This window comes from Saccopteryx bilineata, chromosome 1, assembly GCF_036850765.1.
Source record: "Saccopteryx bilineata isolate mSacBil1 chromosome 1, mSacBil1_pri_phased_curated, whole genome shotgun sequence".
NCBI classification, from domain to species: domain Eukaryota; kingdom Metazoa; phylum Chordata; class Mammalia; order Chiroptera; family Emballonuridae; genus Saccopteryx; species Saccopteryx bilineata.
The window spans coordinates 302,667,286-302,680,294 of NC_089490.1; positions in this window are offsets into that span (position 1 = coordinate 302,667,286).

Sequence of the window (13,009 nt, forward strand, 5' to 3'; positions counted from 1 at the left end):
GTGCAGTGTCGAGGGAAGACCTGTCTAAAGGCTGAGGGGTGGAAGCTGTGGCCAGCAGGGACTGATGATCCAAGATGTCACAGGACGGGATGACAACATTGGGCCAGGTTTGCAGAGGAAAGAGATCATGAACAGGAAGGCAGCACCTCACACTGGAGAAGAACATGACTCCTCCAGAGCAGAGAGACGTCGACATTGCACGTAGAAATCTAGGAATCAGGCTCCCCAGCACCCTGACATGGGCACCTCATCCACCATAGCTATTGTGGGAAATTTTTTTCAACTTGAATTAACATAAAAGGAGGCTCCTTATGGATTTAACTTTGCTCCCACAGGAGAAGGATTATGAGTACCCTCCTAGACTGCTTTGGTACTCCATCCACTGTCTTGAACTCAAGGCACAGCCTCCCTGGCCCTCCAGAAAACACCTGCTGGAAGGGCTCTGCACCTGTCTCCACCCTAGGGTACACCCTGCCCCCCAAGACTTCCCCAGCTGCTCTCTGCATGGAGCCGTGGACGCCCCACTGTATCCAGTGTTCCGGTGCTCACAGCTTTTCCTTGCTGCCTCAGTCTGGCCTCCTGAGCAGGACGCTGCAGCACAGGATGCTTCCAGCACCTCAGTGCCAGTCCTGATTTCCGTCACCTGAAAACTCAGAGCTCTAAGGGCCAGAGGCTGCTGGGCACTGAAAACACCTGTCATGACATCTCAGAGGTGGGTGTTGTCCTCCCAGGATGGGTTCCAGTCCTCCACGTCACTGTCACAAACAGCCCTGGGAACTGGGGAACTGGGAACTGGGAACTGGGCGTGCACTGGCAGTCATTGCCCTGCTCAGGCACTGCTGTGCGGGCCGAACAGTCAGCCTCTCTATCCAGCGGCCTCTCCCATTTGACCAGATCCGTCTCTGAAGGAAGATGGCCACTGTGGAAAATCCTGGTGACCTCATGCATGTTAAAGGGGAGTTCACTGATTCTTTATCTCTCCTACAGGATTCATTGGAAAACCTGGGTTGTTAACATCTATAGAGGGATGTCATTACCTTGCAGGTCAGCTTGTTGTAATAGACGGAGACAGATTGTTCTAGATCCCAAGTCTTTCTGAGTAACTGTGTGACTTAGGGCAGGATGCTTGGTCTCTCAGCACCTAGGTTCCTCATATACACATGAGGGTACAGATGCTATCTTATAGGGCTGGAGAGGGTGGAGAGGATATGGGGAAGCACCCACACCATGCCTGGCACATGTGTGTGTTCAGCACATCGGAACTTACTATTATGACGGGCCTGTGCGAGGGCCAGAGAAGCAGGCTCAAAGATCAGCACAGTCTGCCAACCCCCCCATGCTGCCTCTCACCTCCCTTCCTCAGTTTGGCTGTGTCCTTCAGAGCAATGGTGCTCACAGCTGGCCAGGGGTTGGGGCCAGGAGCAGTGAACAGTGGAGGAGGGCGGGCACCTTTCTCCAGCACCTGTTCTCCCGCTAACGCTAACGCAACAACAGCAATCAGCTTCTCCTCTTCCCTAAGCTGTTTCCATGGTTCCCGCCCAGCCTGCCTCTAAAAATCTGTCACACTTTTTGCATAATGTGTGGTGAGCACCGCAGCAAATTTCTCTGTGTCACTGACAGGGTCCAGGTGGGTCTTTCCTGTTTTCTGCAGAGGCTTCTAACCCTGGGGGTCAGACTGGGCAGCTGAAGCCTGGTTCTCCCTTGAGTGACCCACTTTGTCCAAATGTGGACCCATTAACAGCCTTGCACATGCAGCCTGTCGACTCTGTAATTACACCCTTCACAGGGAGGCTGGCTGGGACACTTCCACACCTTCTGTTGGGTACCTTGCTCCTTGCTGTTGTCAAAAAGTTACTGTGCAGACTGCCTGTCTATGGGTAGCTACTGCCCTGGTTAGCTGAGGCATTATTTGTGGCTCTGCTTTTTTTTAGATAAGCTGGCTTTTGAAGGACTGAAAAAAGGCAAATAGAAAGAACATTGAAGTAAAGTCAGAAAATGTGGCTTTAAACCTTATTTGTGTCATTTGTTGTGCACTTAAGGGCTCTGGATCTGCGGAAGGGTGGTAGTGACACCCAGCCCTCTGACGTTGTTGTCACAGTCAGATGAGGTACCAAGTCTTTCTTAACGAGGACGCAGTCACTAAATTGTTCATTATTCTTGTGGAACCAGGAATTCTGGACCTGAGTGTGCATTAACTTGCTGAATGACTGGATTAATCCCTTAACTTCTGTGAGCCTGTTTTCTTATCTATAAAATCAGATTAACAATATTCACCCTGATGTATAAAATTGCTGTGAGGACCAATCAGCTAAGATTAAAGACAAGAAATCATTTTTAAAAATAGAAAGAGCGCCATGCTTCTAAGGCAGTGTTGCCGCTTCCTGCAGGCGTGCAAGTGAGAGTAGAAGAGCCACAGGTGCTGGCTCTCTCACGGCCCCGTTCTCGAGGGCTCACACCTCTGAGTCTGGGAGTGGACGGGGAGCAGGCAGCAGCAGGGGTTTGAGCCATGGAGAAGACCTCGGTGGGCAGTGCAGGGGCCATATGATGTAACTTAATGTAACAAAATGTGTTAAGCGGTTGCCATGTTCCAATTGTTGTGCCACATACGTCATGCACATGATCTCATTCAATCCTGCAAACAGACACACAGGACAGTGTGTACTGCCATCCCCACGCAGTAGATGAGAAACTGAGCTCAGGGCGAGTAAGCAACCACCCCAAATACTGCATCTAATTATTGGCAGAGCTGGGACTTTGAACTTAGTTCTGATATCATAGCTGAACAATAATGATGATGATGATGATGATGATGATGATGACTAACATTTCTCGAGTGCCTACTGCGTACAAGGTGTGTTCCAATATCTCACAAGCATTAAGCCATTTAGTTCTCACCTTTAACACAGGCATTTTCTTGTCCCTGTTTGACAGATGAGACATCTGAGGCCCAGGGAGTTTAGGTAACTTCATAAGGGTTTCATGGCTAATGAAACCAACACACCCTGTATATCAACCTTGAGTCATGGATGCCCCTTGTCCCAAAAGTCCAGCCATGGGGGGGTCAAAGCCAAGGATTCTGGTTGCTCAGATTCTTCAGCCCAAAGTGGAAACAGCTCCTCATTCAGAATCTAACACTAAAGCTGTGTCCACCCCTACGCTGCCCGGATAAGGGTTCGGGCTTAACAAAAGCCCATCATCGACGAAATCGTCCCTTTTTTGTCATAGTGCTACTACTACTTATGAATGGTGATTTAGAGTTGACAAAAAAAAATTTTTATCTATTATATCTATTTCTTTTTAAACGGTCATATAGACCCTTTATTGAGAGGGTTACAATCTAATGTGAAATTTGTTGGGGAATAGGGGAACTATCACTTAGTGAGCACCTTGTTCTGCTCTGTGCCATGTCATTGTCCATGACAGTCCCATCACACAGATGAAAAGTCTAGGGCTCAGAGACATTAGGGTAACTGGCCTAAGGTCACGTGACTTGTAAGAGGCAAAGCTGGATTTGAACTCATCTATGCACTTTCCATTAAACCCCAAGATGTACAACAGAAGGTACCTCTAATAGTTCTTTTCACTCACCCTAGGATATGAAGGGATGATAGCCTAGGGACAAAGCTCTACGGCAAGGGTCAGGAACCTATGGCTCGCGAGCCAGATGTGGCTCTTTTGATGGCTGCATCTGGCTCACAGACAAATCTTTAATTAAAAAAAATAACGTTAAAAATATAAAACATTCTCATGTATTACAATCCATTCATTTCCTACCGTTCATGTAAATGGTTGTGGGTGGCTAGAGCCAATCACAGCTGTCCTCCGGGACAACACCAAACTTTTATTAGATAATGTGTAACGTACACGGGTCGTTGTGAGGTCAGGAAGTAAACTTCCCTCCTTTTAATCAAGTAGTCAGCTAGCTAATTGCAGAAACCCTTTTGACAAAGAAAATGGCTAAAAGAAAAAAAGATGAGGAATATCGTACTTTTCAGCAGGAATGGACAGAGGAATTCGCCTTTGTGGAGAGAGCAGGTTCTGCAGTGTGTCTAATATGCAATGATAAAATTGCATCGATAAAACAGTCAAATATAAAGCAGCACTTTGACAAACACCATACTACATTTGCATTGAAATATCCAGCGGGGGACAGCAGGAAGAAAGCATGTCAAGAGCTACTGTGCAGAGTGCAGGCTAGTCAGCTGCAACTCCATGTTTGGACCCAACAAGGTGACTGGAATTCGGCTAGCTTTGCTGGTGCTTTAGCAATTGTGAGAAATGGAAAGCCATTCACAGATGGGGAGTATACCAAAACATTTATGCTTGATGTTGCCAATGAACTTTTAGACAACTTTTCAGATAAAGACAAGATAATCAAATGAATAAAAGACATGCCTCTGTCAGTAAGAACTGTTCACAATCATACCATCATGATGGCAAATCAAATTGAGGCAACATAAGTGAAGGACATAAATGCAGCACCATTCTTTTCTCTCACTTTGGATGAGTCAACAGCCGTAAGCCATTTATCTCAGTTCAGCATGATTGTGACACACTACGTGAGGAAAGTCTTGCTGTTTTGCTTATGAAAGAGACAACAAGAGGGGAGGATTTATTCAAATCTTTCACTGAGTTCGCTAAAGAAAAAAATCTACCAATGAATAAACTTATTTCGGTGTGTATTGATGATGCTCTGTGCATGGTGGGGAAAAACAGAGGATTCATAGTGCTTCTTTGTGAAAGAGACCCATCCTAAGTTTTCACTGCATCCTACATCAGGAGGTGCTTTGTGCTCAGATGTGTGGCAAGCAGCTTGGTGAGGTGATGTCGCTGGTCATTTGGGTGGTCAACTTTATTGTTGCCTGAGCTTTAAATGATTGCCAGTTTAAAACACTGCTGGATGAAGTTGGGAATAATTATCCTGGTCTGCTTCTGCATAGCAATGTGCATTGGTTGTCAAGAAGGAAGGTGCTTAGCCATTTCGCGGCTTGTCTGAGCAAAATCTGGACTTTTCTTGAAATGGAAAACATCAAGCATCCTGAGTTAGCTAAACTGAGTGGCTCCTGAAGTTCTACTATCTTGTGGACATGACTGAACATCTGAACCAGCTCGATGTGAAAATGCAAGGCATTGGAAATACAGTCTTATTCCTTCAACAAGCAGTGTTTGCATTTGAAAACAAGCTGGAACTCTTCATCGCTGACATTGAAACAAGTTGTTTACTACACTTTGAAAAACTGGGAGAGTTTGAAGATGCATGCCCAGCAAGTGACCCTGCTCAACATCTTGATCTCCAGCAGCTAGTGGGCTTCATATCTAATCTCCTGCAGTCATTCAAAGCGCACTTTGGAAAATTTCGTGAGTGCACTCGTCTTTTGAAGTTCATCATCCATCCACACGAGTGTGCAGTGGACAGCGCCGACCTGAGTTACATCCCCAGTGTCTCCGTCAGAGATTTTGAGCTACAAGCTGCTGACCTGAAGGCCTCAGACATGTGGGTGAATAAGTTCAAGTCACTGAATGAAGAATTGGAAAGATTTGTACGACAGCAAGCAGAGTTGGTGAGCAAACACAAGTGGGGAGAAATGAAAAAACTTGAATCCACGGACCAGCTGATTATCAAAACTTGGAACGCACTTCCCGTCACATACTACACATTGCAGTGTATGAATATTGCTGTACTGACAATGTTTGTGTCTGTATGCATGTGAGCAGTCTTTCTCCCATCTAGATAACGTTAAGACCAACCTACGATCACGTTTAATGGATAGAAGTCTCAATGCCTGCATGAAGCTTAACCTCACCACATATCAACCAGACTACAAAGCCATCAGCAAAACTATGCAGCACCAGAAGTTGCATTAATGGTAATAAGTACTTTATTCATCATTGGCTAGCAACAGCATAACAACTTTATTAAAAAGAATTCAGAGACTTATTGTACTTTAAAAGTGTTGGTCTTACATAGAATGCACACATCTACTTGTATTTGGTGTTAAACATATTGTATGGCTCTCGTGGAATTACATTTTAAAATATGTGGCATTCATAGCTCTCTCAGCCAAAAAGGTTCCCGACCTCTGCTCTACGGGTAGCAGCTGGCACCAAATGCCAGGGGAGAGGGTGGCAAGAAATCCTTAGCAGAACTCATAATATCACTCTTTGCAGAGAAGCTACAGATCATTGCCACTGTGCTCAGGGCAGTGTCTTATCCTCTAATGCACATGTACACACACCACTCACACATGCACACATATCTATTCTTCTCCAACTCAGACAGAAAGAATCCACCCCATGTGACTCCAAGAGCACAGCACCTGATAGCTGCCTCCCCAGACGTCACCACCGGAAGCCATCTATCAACAGCTCAGCTCTCATCCTTCCCGGCAGCAGGTCAACACTCTTCACTCACCTCCTTGGGGCCTGTCCCTCTCAATGGACTCTGCTGGACAGATACAGAAAGTGAAGTCCCTCGCAAGCCCTCCCCTGCTCCAGAATTCCGACTTTCTAAAGAAAATATTTCTTAAGGCAAAGCCAAAGGCCCAAAGAGCATTGCCCAGGAGAGAAGGCACCGTCCTGGGCCAGCTGCTCTCTCAGCCCCGTAACTGACAAGGCAGCCTGGACAGCAGCAATGCATTTCGGAACTAGAGAGCTGAGTGCAAGCCTCAGCTTTGCTGTGCTCCCTCAGACAGTATACTTCTCCTCTCTGGGCTCCTTTCCCCTCTTATGCAAAATCAAGAGGTTGGACTCCAAGCCTCTTTGGGCTATAAGAGTCTACACCCACAGTCTCTACCAGAGCAGGCCATTTCCCAGTGCCCCGAATAGAGCGTAAGGGAGCAGTCAGTGCTGATAAGGGAGACTAGCTTTTCCCTGGAAGTGGGAGAGCTGAGGCCTTTAGACTCCCCATACCCCATCTGCCAGCTCAGGTGGGAACATCAGACAGCCGCTGCTCTGACTCATGATGCATCCAGCTCCTGGCACAGGGACTGGCTCAGAAAGGGCGTTCTGAAAAAAAGGGTGTTTGCAGGACAGAGGGATGAGTGAATGGATGAGCATCACTGGCTTTCTGCCCCAGTCCCTGCATTACTTCCTGGTCTACCCAAGATGCCCCCTCCCAGAGGCCACCTCAGGGTGCCACCTGGCCCCACAGCCTGTCCTGGATGATGATTTGCCCAGAGTAGTGTGGCCCTAAGCCTTGCGTGTGCCCTGATGAATAAATGTCCTCCATGCAGTGAGTAGCCCTTTATCTGATAGGTAGTTAGCTATGGAGAAAGCCAATTAAAAGAGAGACCATCTTAATAAGGGAGTGGGTATGCATTTGAGTACACATGCACGATGAATTACTTTAATTTCCGAAGAAAACTCTTCTGGTCTGAGGAGCTTGTTTGGCTGCCAGAGAGATAGTTCCCCCCAGAAGCTGAGCCCTACACCTCATGAGAGCCCAGTGGGGGAGACAGGCTCAGGAGGCAAACACCTGAATCACTTTTAAATGAACATATTAGTTCAACATCTGTACAGCTGCCAGGTGTCAGTGTCCTTCCTCCTGTGACACCTGTGGCAGAGATGGGCAGCTGCCCAAGCAGCCCCTGCCATGTCCATAGAAAGAGGAGCACCTGGCTGCGGTCACTACACATTAATTTCCGTGGGTAGTGGGTTTAGGAGAGGAAAGAAGCCCTGGTACAGGCTCACCTGGGGACCAGGAAATGCTGGGATTTAAATTCTGTCTCCTCAGACGTCACCACCGGAAGCCATCTATCAACAGCTCAGCTCTCATCCTTCCCGGCAGCAGGTCAACACTCTTCACTCACCTCCTTGGGGTCTGTCCCTCTCAGTGGATTCTGCTGGACAGATACAGAAAGTGAAGTCCCTCGCAAGCCCTCCCCTGCTCCAGAATTCCCACTTTCTAAAGAAAATATGGATGTGCTGGGAGTGAACATCCCCGCTTTGCTCCTGAGCTGGACAAACCCATCTCAGAGTCTTTGAGGACTCTGCTAAGGGGCCTCCTGCCCCACAGGCCTCCCAGAGCCCTCAGCCTCGGCGAGGAGCTCAGAGAAGGCCTCCTAGTGTGAGTCACTCAGAGGCAGCTGGTGGGGAGACAGTCTGGACTCAGGGGTGTGTTTGACCTCCTGCTCTGTATAACTCCGGGCTAGTTACTTACCTTTCCATGTCTGACTGTTTTTATTTGTAAAATGGACTAACAGCATCTTCCTCATACATTGTTACGAAAATTAAATAAGAAAATGCACTAAAGCATCAAAAACAGTGCCTGGCACATAGCAATTCTTTTCATCACCCTCATTTTCTGTGTCCTTATTAACACCCCCCTGGGAACTTGCCAGTTCTGAGTAGACAGGAGCCCCCCAATCCCACCCACCCCCACACACACACCCAGCTTTTTCATAGTTCCATAATAATTTGCTCTGTGACTGAAGGAAGAACTAGGCAGCATCCCAACAGGTCTCTGTAAGCCCACACCTCACAGGAGAACACGCCCTGTCCCTAGCGCACTCACCCTCCCCGCCTCCCTTCTGAGGGCCCCTCCCTCCGGCACAGGTTATATACGATGTAGTAATAAAGCAAAGCGAGGATGAGCAAGAGAAAAGAATAAACAGCTGAGGGTAAATGTCCGGGGATCCCAGCCTTCCAGGGGGATCTGGAGCCTCTGTGGAGGGAGGCGGAGGCGGCAGCATCAGCCCCTCAGTGTGAGTGAGACCCAGAGGTGCTGGGAAGTTGAGTGTCGATTAACCCCAGCGCTGTGGTCACAGCTCTGCAGGAACCCACCCTCTGATTGCTTAAGCAGCTCTTTGTAAAATGTTTATTTATTTTTTTTTCTCCATGGAAGTTCAATCAGGTGCCAGGATAAGGCTCCCAGAAGCACTCTTCAGAGAGAAAAAGGCAGCTTCACCCGCCCTGCTCATAGAGGGTGGCAGATGTGGCCACTTCCCTGGGCTCTCTGCCTCACTGTCCCCAGCCCACACCTCCAGAGTCCCCCCCCCAGGGGCAGGTTAAGGTCGGTTGAGGCCCCAGGCGCAGAAGAAAATATTGGGCCCCTTAAAAAAAGAGAGAGACAGGGAAAATAAAAATACATGTTAACCATATTTTTAAATAAATAAAAAATATTAATGTCAAAATTGCACATATGAAACCAAACGTAGTGTCATTAGAAAAAAATGTAAAGTTGGGGTTTGCAGGGCCTTTCAGAAATTGGGGCCCAGGGCGCATGCCCAGTGCACTCACCATTAAATCTGCCTCTGGTCCCTCCGCCCCCCACCCTGTGCCAAGCTCAGGGTTTCCAGCATCCTGGCTGACAGACTGGAGGTGCCACCACTTTGACCTCATATGTCCCCATAGGGTATGAACAAGGGTCTTCATTTTTCCCTAATCAGCCACCCACAGAGCCCAGCCTCTGGGCTGCAGAGGGGAGCCCAGCCTCCGGGCTGCAGAGGGGAACCCAGCCTCCGGGCAGGGGGCAGAGGGTCCCTCAGCCACTCCAGGCAAACCTCTCCTTGGGCAGTTCTGCCTTTCAGGACCCTGACCCAAGCAGAGAGAACCAGGTTGTGCCCACCTGAGAAGCTGAAGGGCTGGTTCACCCCTCGTTCCTGGCCTCCCCTCAGTCCCCCTTTTCCCCTCAAAGCCACTTGCACAGCCTGGGGCCACAGGGCGTCCTCTCCATGCCTGGCTCCAGTTCTGGCAGCACGTGTTCCCAAAGCGACTAGCCATGCTGACAGCCTTTACTGCAGAGGCATGGGGTGCTGGGCTCATCGGGGACCCCAGACTGAAGGAGCGGTGGCCTGACTCCTGTCCCCATTCCCATGTTCTGGCGCTCCTGGGTTCCACCTCCCCTCGCCTTCATCCCCGGCCTCCTGGGATGAGGCATAAACCATTACCTCAGGATTAAGCTTCCCTTTGATTCTCATCAAAGACTCTGGTCACTGAGTATTTGTTGAACACAGACTTTTCAGGCTCCATCAAATTTAACAAGACCTGACAGATTTGGGATTAAACAGAGAAACCCAGACAAATCCATACTTTCATATGAGCCTCCAGTGCCTGCAGCAGGATGAGCAGAATCCTGGAAAACATGAGACCCTGAAGTTAGCTTCTTCCTTGGGTAACCACACAGAGGCCCGGCTTCCCGGGGGCACCCCACCCCAGGTGGGACTTGGTGCTTCCACTCTCCTGAGTGAGGGAGCTCAGCTCAGCTGTGATCAATGCAGCACTGATTCGGGGGGCACAGCAGGGAGGAGCGCATCCCTCCGAGATCCTGCTCAGTGTGTGCCCACCTCAGCCCTGCACTTCATACAGCTACTCCCATCTCCCGATGCCTCCGGGTGTAGTGGGCCTCCGGAATGCTTTCCCCCAGACCTTATGCGACCTGCCTCAAAAGCCCACCATCACCACCCCTAAATCCCAACTCTTAACCAAGCCAGACATAGACCAGTGCCAACAACACCAAGCTCTGGGCCGCAGACCCAGCATAGCCTTGCAAATTGATTTCAAAAATCGTTTTGTTACATGTGTAATTGAGGAGACAGCATGATGAAGCGGAGAGCTTGGAGGCCGCAAAGCAGGTGGCAAATCCAACTTACTGGTTGTGTGGCTTTCGGCCCCCAGGTTCCTTCCGGATGATACTGAAGCTTGATAGGAATAGCCTTCTTCTGAGGACTGTTGGACAAAGAAGCTGACAGAAGCGATGGAAATTTTCCCAGTGCAGCGCTTGGGCCCTCGGGTTATGACACAGTTCCATTCCTATAACAATGACATACCCTGATTTTTGGTGTAAACTGAAACACACCCTAGCCTAAGTCACTTACGTATCCTAACACAGTTGTAAAATCATAATCTAGAACACAAAAACACAACTAAGCTACAGAAAAGGCAAAAGGACAAAAATATACTGTACTGTACACTGTACTATAGTAACAGAAAAATGACAAAAAATGAGTATAAAAAATTTCTTACCTTTATTGTTGTGGTTGGCTTGCACACTGGAAGGGGCATTGCAAGGTGGGAGAGAGTGACCTATTGGGAGGAGGGAGCTGGAGAGGCAGGAGAACCTGCAGCAGGTGCTGGAGATACTGGGTCAGGTGAATCAGGATTGCCTAAGGAACATGCAGGAGGCCCTGGAGATGATTCTACCTGCACTACAGGTGTTTCCTCTCGAGAAGCAGCTGATGTAGAGGGGACAGGATCTGTTGCAGGTCTCTCTACCCTCTTAAAGAGTTGTTCCAGGCTGGTCTAGAACTATATAGTTTGCCCACGTAGTTCATAAGTGCAACACTAATGGGGTAAGCCAAAACATTCACACTTCAATTTTTTTAAGTTTTTTGGGAGCGACCGCTGTAAACTTGAAAAGTTGTATGTCAAGACTGTCATTACCCAAGGACTTCCTGTAGATGCTTTCTCATTTCCCCCTTTCTCTGGTTTTATTCTGTGAGGTGATTTCAGTAATTACAATGTAACACTGTCACACCTTCACCTCTTGCCTTCCCGTTTAGTCCTTCCACCAGAAGCAAGCAGGGAGCCCCTTCCCCTTCCCAGTCCTGACAGGTGGCGCAGGATGGAAGAGAGGGAGCAGCAGGCCCTACCCCCAGTTCCCTCTGACCCCACCTGCCTGCCAATTTGCCCGCCTCCAACAGCCTGGCTCAAGCTCAAACTTCGTATTTAGACTAGGGGAAGATGAGGGAGTGATGTGTGAGGGGGACATCACTCTAAATTTTATTATCAAGACGAAGAAAAACAATGGCGTGTGTTTGCTGAAAATTAATTTTTTTGGAAATTACTTTGTCATTTGTTTTAGTCTTCCTAATTAAAATTTACTTGGTGAAGAAAACACCCCATAAATTAACTCAAATGCAGTAGCAAATTAATTAGCATTTAGTTACCACATATTACTCACAGGCCGGACAAATTGCTCAGACCGTGTTCTGCATTGGGGAAGTCGTGCATTGGGGTCCGGGAGGGGGGAGGGGAGGACCGGCAGGGGCTGTGGGCTCCGTAGGCTGGTGCTCTTCAGACAGTCCTGCCAGGATTCCTTTGTCACCTGCCTTTCCAGGCATGCAGGCCACTGTTGGAGAAGGTCTTTCTGGCCCCATGTCCAGACCAGCCCTTGGTGTCTTCCCTGGAGGATATTTCCTTTCTCCCTGGAAACAACCAGAAAGAAAGGGCATCATTGACACAGCAGGACTTGCAGGAGCTGTCTTATCTGGGGCCCAGAAGAGCAGTGACCTCAGGAGGACCCTGCAGCCACCAGGGTCTTAGTTTCTATGAAACACAGGCTGAGAGAACCAGCGCCAAGCTTTTCTCTTCTTGTTAGATGAGAGGTTCCGGCTGGCCTGGAGGAAGAGCTTCCTGGAGGACAGCACTATCAGGTGGAAGGGAGTTAGACAAGCAACAAGCTGTGTGGGGCTGCTTCTGCTGGCGAGCCATCCTGAGCTCTTGCAAAATGGGACACAATGCTCAGAGCATGGTGGCAAAGGACCCTGCCTAGATTTGGATGCCAGCTCATTGTGCTTCTGCGTCACCTTGGGCAGGTGTCTGATGAACCTCTCTGTGTCTTGGTTTCCTTGGAAGACACCAGTTCCTATCTCAGAGGGCCGCTGGGAAGAATAAAGAAGACAGAGCACGTACAGCCCCGAGAAGAGGTTCTGGCCCAGAGCAGGGGCTGAGGGAGCACCAGCAATGGCTGTGGGTGTGGCCGGGGTGCTCGGGCTTGAAACCAGACTTCTTCATGCCTCAGTTTCCTCATCTGCATAGTGGAGACAAAAGGAGGTTCTCGTTTTGAGAAGTAAATGATTCAAGTCATGCAAAGTGCTTAGAACAATGTCTGGCACAATCAATAAATAGTCTTTGTCATTGTTGTTGTTGTTAATATTATTTATTTTATCAATACCCTTTCTGACATTGTGACCGAGTCAGGGACATGGAACCAGAGTTAATGAGGGACCAGCACCCTCGGCCATCCACGGGGGAGCGAAGAGAGGAGGGAGCAGAGCTGACAGCAGAGGCA